This window comes from Somniosus microcephalus, unplaced genomic scaffold (assembly GCF_052327205.1).
Source record: "Somniosus microcephalus isolate GS21.2 unplaced genomic scaffold, FLI_Smic_1.0 unresolved_chr1, whole genome shotgun sequence".
Lineage (NCBI taxonomy): Eukaryota > Metazoa > Chordata > Chondrichthyes > Squaliformes > Somniosidae > Somniosus > Somniosus microcephalus.
Window position 1 is genome coordinate 13,739,052 of NW_028225179.1, and position 8,283 is coordinate 13,747,334.

At 46.9% G+C, this 8,283-nt stretch overlaps 1 non-coding gene across 1 annotated transcript; it reads left to right on the plus strand.

Moving 5' to 3' along the window:
• Positions 1-7,691: 7,691 nt before the first annotated feature.
• Positions 7,692-7,776, plus strand: trnal-uaa (transfer RNA leucine (anticodon UAA)). Its single transcript has one exon. It is a non-coding gene; the product is annotated as a tRNA-Leu (tRNA).
• Positions 7,777-8,283: the final 507 nt, after the last annotated feature.

The window sequence follows — 8,283 nt, forward strand, 5'->3', positions numbered from 1 at the left end:
CTTGGGTACTGGAGCCAGGGGTCACGTCTGGTGCAGTGGGTGAATGTTTGAGTATTGGAGCCGAGCGGCGGGCGTGGTGCAGTGGGGGGATGGTTGAGTATTGGAGCTGAGGGGCAATGGTTGGGTATTGGGGCTGGGGGCAATGGTTGGTCATTGGAGCCGGGGGTAATGGTTGGGTATTGTCGCTGTGAGGGAGCAGTGGCTATATATTGGAGCCGGGGGCAATGGTTGGGTATTGTGGCTGTGGTGGGAACAGTGGTTGGTTATTGGAGCCGGGGGCAATGGTTGTGTATTGGAGCCGGGGGCAATGGTTGTGTATTGGAGCTGGGGCAATGGTTGGGTATTGGAGCTCGGGGCAGTGGTTGGGTATTGTAGCTGTGCTGGGAACAGTGGTTGGGTATTGAGCTGGGTGGCACTGCCAAATGCAATAAGATGGCCATTGATTCCTTGGTTGAAAGTGAGGAAAAAAGGAGAACCAGATGTTCGAGGGCCAGGAAGGGGAGATTAGACAGGTGTTGATCTCAGTGATGGACCGAGTTTCCAATGAACATAAAATGCCAGACAGAATTAGTGCACCATCCAAGTGGATGCTCAGGCTTCAATTGCTGCCTCAAAGGGAGTTGCTTGTAGCATGTATGGGGTATTCCTTCTTTCCCCCAAATAAACCAGGGATTGGGTGATATCAAGAACAACCTAATCCCCAACTTGGTGACAAATAAACAGCTGGCAGAATGGAAGGTGTCGACGTCACGCTTTCCATTGTGAACTCAGGAGGTTGGGCAGAGTCTGGGCAACGTCTCACCCGTGCCATGGTAAACTGAAGTGTCTGGGAGGGAGCATTCCTGCCCTGACAATACAAGCGACCCATGGATCCATAAAAGTATGGTCAGTAGAATCAGTTCTGATATTGGAAGAGAAATTGCATCATGAATATCAGCCCTTCCCACCGTACGTCATTCAAGTAAATGAAGGAAAGACAGTGCCAGACATGGCAGGTTGGTCTTTAATCAAAGGATGTGTTGATATCACCTGAGGGAAGTTAATGAAACACTATGGGGGGTTTATTTGGAATAAAGAAACTCCAAATTGCACCATGTCTGGAACAAGCTGGCACCAGAGATAAACTAAAGCTAGTTGTGTCGCACAGGGGCACTATTGTGTCGCTACGGCAGCAGCCTCTGTGAATATGGACACCTCACCTGCCCTGTCACCCACTCCTCTTTCTGCATTGAACCAACCCAGATCACCAAGATAGTTCATGGGATCCTGATACCAGTGACCAAGCATGATGTTACTAACAGCACAGTGCACGGTGATATGCTCTCAGACACTGACAAAATATTGATTGGATTTGGATATCCACTGGACGCCCCTCGCCACCCCACACACGACACTAAAACTAAAATAGATTAGAGAACGAACCGAGATCTCAGTAAAACACCTGCACCAACTACACCAGGAAAATGAAAACCTGCTAACAAAGCTAGAGGGAGTGGGAAGGAAATCACGGTGCGAGCAGGTCAATAACATCTTGATACACCCGTTGTTCAGAATTATTTCACAACTGTTAATTATTTTCCAATGCCGTCTACTGGTCCTGGTCATCATCGTGTACGTATTGCTTCGAGAAGGCCTTACACAATTGAAGAGGAAATCAAGGAGCCGGGTCAGCAGAAAGCTTTCCCAAGCCTGGAGTGCGGGGGAACTCAGGAATAATTATCAACCAATGAAATAAGAACAAAGGAACCATTGGAGCCGTGCGGACATGTTCGGTGTGCTGACATCAATGTAACAGTAATCGACTGTAAACTCCAAGCAGATCAACGGTAAAGACTGCCTCCCTGGTGCCAGGGTCAAGGATATCACTGAGCGGCTGCAGGGCATTCTGGAGGGGGAGGGTGAACAGCCAGAGGTCGTGGTCCACATTGGTACCAACGACATAGGTAAAAAGAGGGATGAGGTCCTGCAGCAAGAATTTAGGGAGCTAGGTGAAGGATTAAAGAGCAGGACCTCAAAGGTTGTAATCTCTGGATTACTCCCGGTGCCACGTGCTAGTGAGTATAGGAATGGGAAGATAGAACAGATGAATGCGTGGCTAAAGGGATGGTGCAGGGGGGAGGGCTTTAGTTTCCTGGATCACTGGGTCTGCTTCTGGGAAAGGTGGGACTTGTACAAGTCGGACGGTTTACACCTGAACCAGAGGGGAACCAATATCCTTGCGGGGAGGTTTGCTAGCACTGCTGGGGGGGGGGGTTTAAACTAATTTGGCAGGGGGATGGGGTACAGAGTGGAGCTTTAGCAGGGGGTGATTTACAGCCAAATACAGAGAAAAAAACAAGGCAGAGCAAATATGTGAAGGCAAAAGGGAATACGGCAGGGCTGGAAGGCATTTATTTTAATGCAAGGAGTCTTGCCAATAAGGTGGATGAACTGAAGTTGTTGTTGAACACATGGGAGTACGATATTGTTGCTATCACGGAGACATGGTTGAGGGAGGGTCAGGACTGGCAGCTCAATATTCCGGGTTATAGAATCTTCAGGCGAGACAGAGGGGGGTGTAAAAGGGGAGGGGGTGTTGCAATATTAATTAAGGAGTCAATTACTGCTGTAAGGAGGGATGATATATTAGCGGGTTCCTCTAATGAGGCCATATGGGTAGAACTTAAAAACAAAAAGGGGGCAAGCACTTTGCTGGGAATGTACTATAGGCCCCCAAACAGTCAGGGGGAGATAGAGGAACCGATATGTAGGCAAATCTCAGAAAAGTGCGAAAATAATAGGGTAATAATAGTGGGGGATTTCAACTTCCCCAATATAAATTGGGATAGTCAGAGTGTGAAAGGCTGAGAGGGTGCAGAATTCTTAAAGTGCATCCAGGAGAGCTTTTTGAGCTAACATGTAGAAAGTCCTACAAGAGAGGGGGCGGTACTGGACCTAATTCTGGGGAATGTAGCCGGGCAAGTGGTGGAAGTGTCAGTAGGAGAGCATTTTGGCGACAGTGACCATAATTCGGTGAGATTTAAGGTGGTCATGGAAAAAGACAAAGACGGCCCGGAAATAAGGGTTCTAAATTGGGGGAAGGCCGATTTTAATATGATAAGGCAGGATCTGGCCAAAGTGGACTGGGAGCAGCTCCTTATAGGAAAATCCACATCAAAACAGTGGGAGACTTTCAGAAGGGAAATAGAGAGAGTACAACGCCAACATGTTCCTGTAAAGGTCAAGGGTGGGACCAACAAGCAAAGGGAACCTTGGATGACAAGGGATATACAAAAATGCATTAGAAATAAAAGGGGGGCTTTTGGCAGTTACAAAAGACTAAAGACGGAAGAAGCCCTAGAGGAGTATAAAAAGTGCAGGGGCATACTTAAAAAAGAAATTAGGAGGGCGAGGAGGGGCCATGAAATAACACTGGCGAGCAAAATAAAGGAAAATCCTAAGATGTTTTATAAGTATATTAAGGGCAAGAGGATAACCAGGGAAAGGGTAGGGCCCATTAGGGACCAAAGTGGCAATCTGTGCGTAGAGCCAGATGATGTAGGCGGGGTTCTAAATTAATTTTTTGCATCTGTGTTCACTATGGAGAGAGACGATGCAGACATAGAAATCGGGCAAGGGGACTGTGACATACTTGAACATATTAGCATCGAGAGGGAGGAGGTGCTAGCGGTTTTAGCAGGCCAAAAAGTGGATAAATCCCCAGGCCCGGACGAGATGTATCCCAGGCTGCTGTGGGAGGCAAAGGAGGAGATTGCAGGGGCTCTGACACAAATTTTCAGAACCTCTCTGGCCACAGGGGATGTACCAGAGGACTGGAGAACAGCTAATGTAGCACCATTATACATGAAGGGTAGCAGGGATAAACCAAGGAATTACAGGCCAGTGAGCCTAACATCTGTGGTAGGGAAATTATTGGAAAAAATTCTGAGGGACAAAATTAGTCTCCACTTGGAGAGGCAAGGATTAATCGGGGATAGTCAGCATGGCTTTGTCAAGGGTAAATCATGTCTGACAAACCTGATTGAATTTTTCGAGGGGGTGACTAGGTGTGTGGATGAGGGAAATGCTGTGGATGTGGTTTACATGGACTTCAGTAAAGCTTTTGACAAAGTCCCGCATAGGAGACTGGTCAAGAAGGTAAGAGCCCATGCGATCCAGGGTGCCTTGGCGCGTTGGATCCTAAACTGGCTGAGTGGCAGGAGGCAGAGGGTGATGGTCGAAGGATGCTTTTGTGACTGGAAGCCTGTGTCCAGTGGGGTACCTCAGGGATCGGTGCTGGGTCCCTTGTTGTTTGTGATCTACATAAATGATTTGGATGAGAATGTAAAAGGTATGATCAGTAAGTTCGCAGATGGCACGAAAATTAGTGGGGTGGTAAATTGCGAGGAGGAAAGCCTCAGGCTACAGGACGATATAAACGGGTTGGTCAGATGGGCGGAAAAGTGGCAAATGGAATTTAACCCTGAAAAGTGCGAGGTGATGCATTTTGGACGGACAAATAAGGCAAGGGAATACACAATGAGTGGTAGGACCCTAGGAAGTACAGAGGGTCAGAGGGACCTTGGTGTACATGTACATAGATCTCTGAAGGCAGCGGAACAGCGGAACAGGTAGATAAGGTGGTTAAAAAGGCATATGGGATACTTGCCTTCATTAGCCAAGGCATCGAATATAAGCTGGTGAGGCCACAGCTGGAGTACTGTGTGCAGTTCTGGTCGCCTCACTATAGGAAGGATGTGATTGCTTTGGAGAGGGTGCAGAGAAGATTCACCAGGATGTTACCTGGGATGGAGTGCCTCAGCTATGAAGAAAGACTAAACAGGCTGGGGTTGTTTTCCTTGGAGCAAAGATGGCTGAGGGGGGACATGATTGAGGTGTACAAAATGATGAGGGGCATAGATAGGGTAGATAAAGAGGAACTTTTCCCCTTAGTAGGTGGCTCAATAACAAGGGGGCATAGATTCAGGGTAAGGGACAGGAGATTAAGAGGGGATTTGAGGAGGAACTTATTCAACCAGAGGGTGGTTTGAATCTGGAACTCACTGCCTGAAAGGGTGGTAGAGGCAGGAACCCTCACAACATTCAAGAAGCATTTGGATGAGCACTTGAAATGCCATTGCATACAAGGCTATGGACCAAATGCTGGATAATGGGATTAGACTGGACAGGGATGGATGGGCGGTGCAGACACGATGGGCCGAAGGGCCTCTTTCTGTGCTGTAAAACTCTATGACTCTATGACTCTATGACTGAAAGAAAGTTAATTGGCTCAGAGTGATTGCTCAAATTCTGGGTCTAAAAGGGGGAAATGTTAGAATGATTTAAGATGATTTATGTTAGAATGCTTTTAGATGATTCACTGGTCCAACTATCCCAGCGTCCTTTCACTTAGGTTTGCATTATTATATCAACGTGGGAGATCCAAGCATATTAATAGTAACTTTCAAAAGTGAATTGAGGTGTTCCTCAAAGCAATCACCCAATCTCTGTGTGGTCTCCCCAATGTAGCGGAGTCTGCAGCAATTACAGTTTACTAAGTTGCAAGAAGAAAAGTAAATCGTTGTTGCACCTGGAAGTTGTGTTTGGGACCCTGGACAGTGAGAAGGGAGGAGGTTAAGGGGCCGGTGTTGCAACTCCTGCGCTTGCACGGGAAGGTGTCATGGGAAGGGGAAGGGGTGGTCGGGTGATAGATGAGTGGACCAGAGTGTCGCAGAGGGAGCGGTCTCTTCCGACTGCTGAAAGGGGACGGGAGGGGAAGATGTGTTTGGTGATGGGATCATGCTGGAGGTGGTGGAAATGGCGGAGGATGATCCGTTGAATGTGGAGGCTGGTGGGGTGAAAGGTGAGGACAAGGGAAATCCTATCATGCTTCTGAGAGGAAGAGGAATGGGTGAGAGCAGAAGTGCGGGAAATGGAACAGTCGAGAGTCCTGTCCACCATGGTGGAGGGGATTCTTTGGTTGAAGGAAAAGTAAAACATATCGGAAGGTGGCATCATCAGAAGAGATCCAATGGAGATGGAGAAACTGAGAAAAAGGAATAGAGTCCTTACAGGAATCAAGGTGGGAGGAAGTGTCGTCAAGTTAGCTATGGGAGCAGCTGGGCTTATTTGGCTGAAGTGAATGGATTCAAAGGAGAATTAGTTCAATGTATTTTCAATACAAGGGCAGCCAGGCGGAGGAGGGGCTGGTGGATGGTGACTGTGTTGGCCTCCGTTCAGGGAAGAAGCGGAGGGCCCTCCTGCCGTCCTGGTGGCTGATGGAGGTGTAGAGGGATTGGACGCCCACAGTGAAAGGGAGACGGTGAGGACCAGGAAACTGGAAAGTAACTGTTGTTTTTTCCCACAGCAGCTTTCAAATCACTGGCATTATCAATGGATTGGTATGTTGATGTGAAAGGGATTTGTTGAATTGTGTACAACTGCGCGTCGCTGTTTAAATCAGCAGGGCGGTTGAAGGATTCCTGTTAAAGATCGAGTGTACTTCAGTTCGTGTGGTTTCGAGCACTGCTGCCGGTGGATGTGATAATTCGTCCGAGAATTGTAACCATTGCAAAGGAAGTTTTAATATTTATATCTCACATTTCCAGGCAGCGTTCCTACATTTACAGCAGGCTATCCGCTGATTGACAGAAAATAGAAACGGGAGTGGGTCATTTAACCCTTCGAGCCTGTTCCGGCATTCAGTGAGATCATGTCTGACCTGGATCTTAACTTCACCCACCTGCTTTGACTCCAAATCAATCCCTATCTTGTCCAACAGAAAACTATCAACCTGAGCTTTAAATTATTAATTTAATTGGCAATAGAGCGCGAGGTGAGATGAGATTGCTTTATTACTCAGACGATAAGATTGTATTATTACTCAGACGGTAGTTATGACCTGGAATGCATTGTCTGAACTGTTGGTGGAAGCAGATCCGATCGCTGATCCAATAGTCACTTTCAGCGGGGAATTGGATAAATACTTGATGGCGAACAATGTGCAGGGCTGTGGGGAAAGTGCGTCATTCTATGGTTCTATGATGCGACAATCCTCTACCTCAGTGAGCTTGTGTTTTCATCGGTAAACGTCAGGTCACGGCTTTAATTCTCGTCCGAGCCTGCAGCGACTTTCTCACCTTTAATGTGATGTTTCTCTTTTTCTCGCTCTATGATTCGCTCTATTTCTCTCTGTTTCTGTTGTTCTTACCATCTGTCAGTCTCTCTGTATGTCTCACTCAGTCTCAGTCACTTACTGTAAGCTTTTCTAATTGGGTCTCTGATTATCCCTCCAACTATTACTTTGTCTCGGTCACTCTCCCCATCGCTCCCCCACAACATTTTACTCTGCACCTTATAATATAACCCTTTAAGCGCTGGCTCAGTTTAGAGCTTGCTGATCCTGGGTGTTTGACCTGCATTTTAACATTCTTCCTTCAAAGGTTTTCAGTGTTGATGGGAGGGTTACATGTTCTGTGGGCTAAAAGCCGAGGGGTTTCTTGTCTAGTTACGAACGGTCAGCTCAATGCGTTACTTGCCCAGCTGCTGTGCTTTTGCAGTTCAGCTTTTCACCGTCTGTAGTTTTAGAAAATGTCTTTATCCTCTCACATTTTCAGATTATGCTGACGCGTAGTTTGCTCTGCGCTGAAAACTAAACTTAGTCAGCAAGGGATTTGTCGAATTTTAAAGCACTGCACGGCTGGGTTTTTATCACCAGGGTGGCCGAGTGGTTAAGGCGTTGGACTTAAGATCCAATAGACGGTGTGTTTGCTTGGGTTCGAACCCCACTCCTTGGTAGATGCTAAGGCAACGAGGTTGAAAGTAAAAACTAAAGCTATTTTTGGTATGAAAACGCTTATGATCTCTGCAAAGGATGGTGCCATATTTATAATTCACCCTTCAAGACAGCGTTTCTTCATTTACAATTGGTGTACTGAACATAGGAACCGGAGGAGGCCCTTGAGCCTGTTCGCCATTCATTGAATTCCTGTCTGAGCTGTGTCTTAACTCCATCCAGCTGCTTTGGCTCCAGATCATTTTAACGCATGTGTAGCAAAAACGTACCGATCTCAGATTTACATTATTAGTTGAGCTGGAATATACTCCTATTTTGTGGGAGAGAGTTCCACACTGCTACCAACCTTCGCATGAAGAAATGTTTCCTAACTTCTTTCCCGAATGGCCTGCCTCTGATTTTACGATTATGTCCCCTTGTCCTCGGCTCCCCCACCAACGGCGAAAAAAGGTTTATCTCTATCTAGCTTATCAATTCGTTTCAAAATCTTAAAAACCTCAATCAAATCC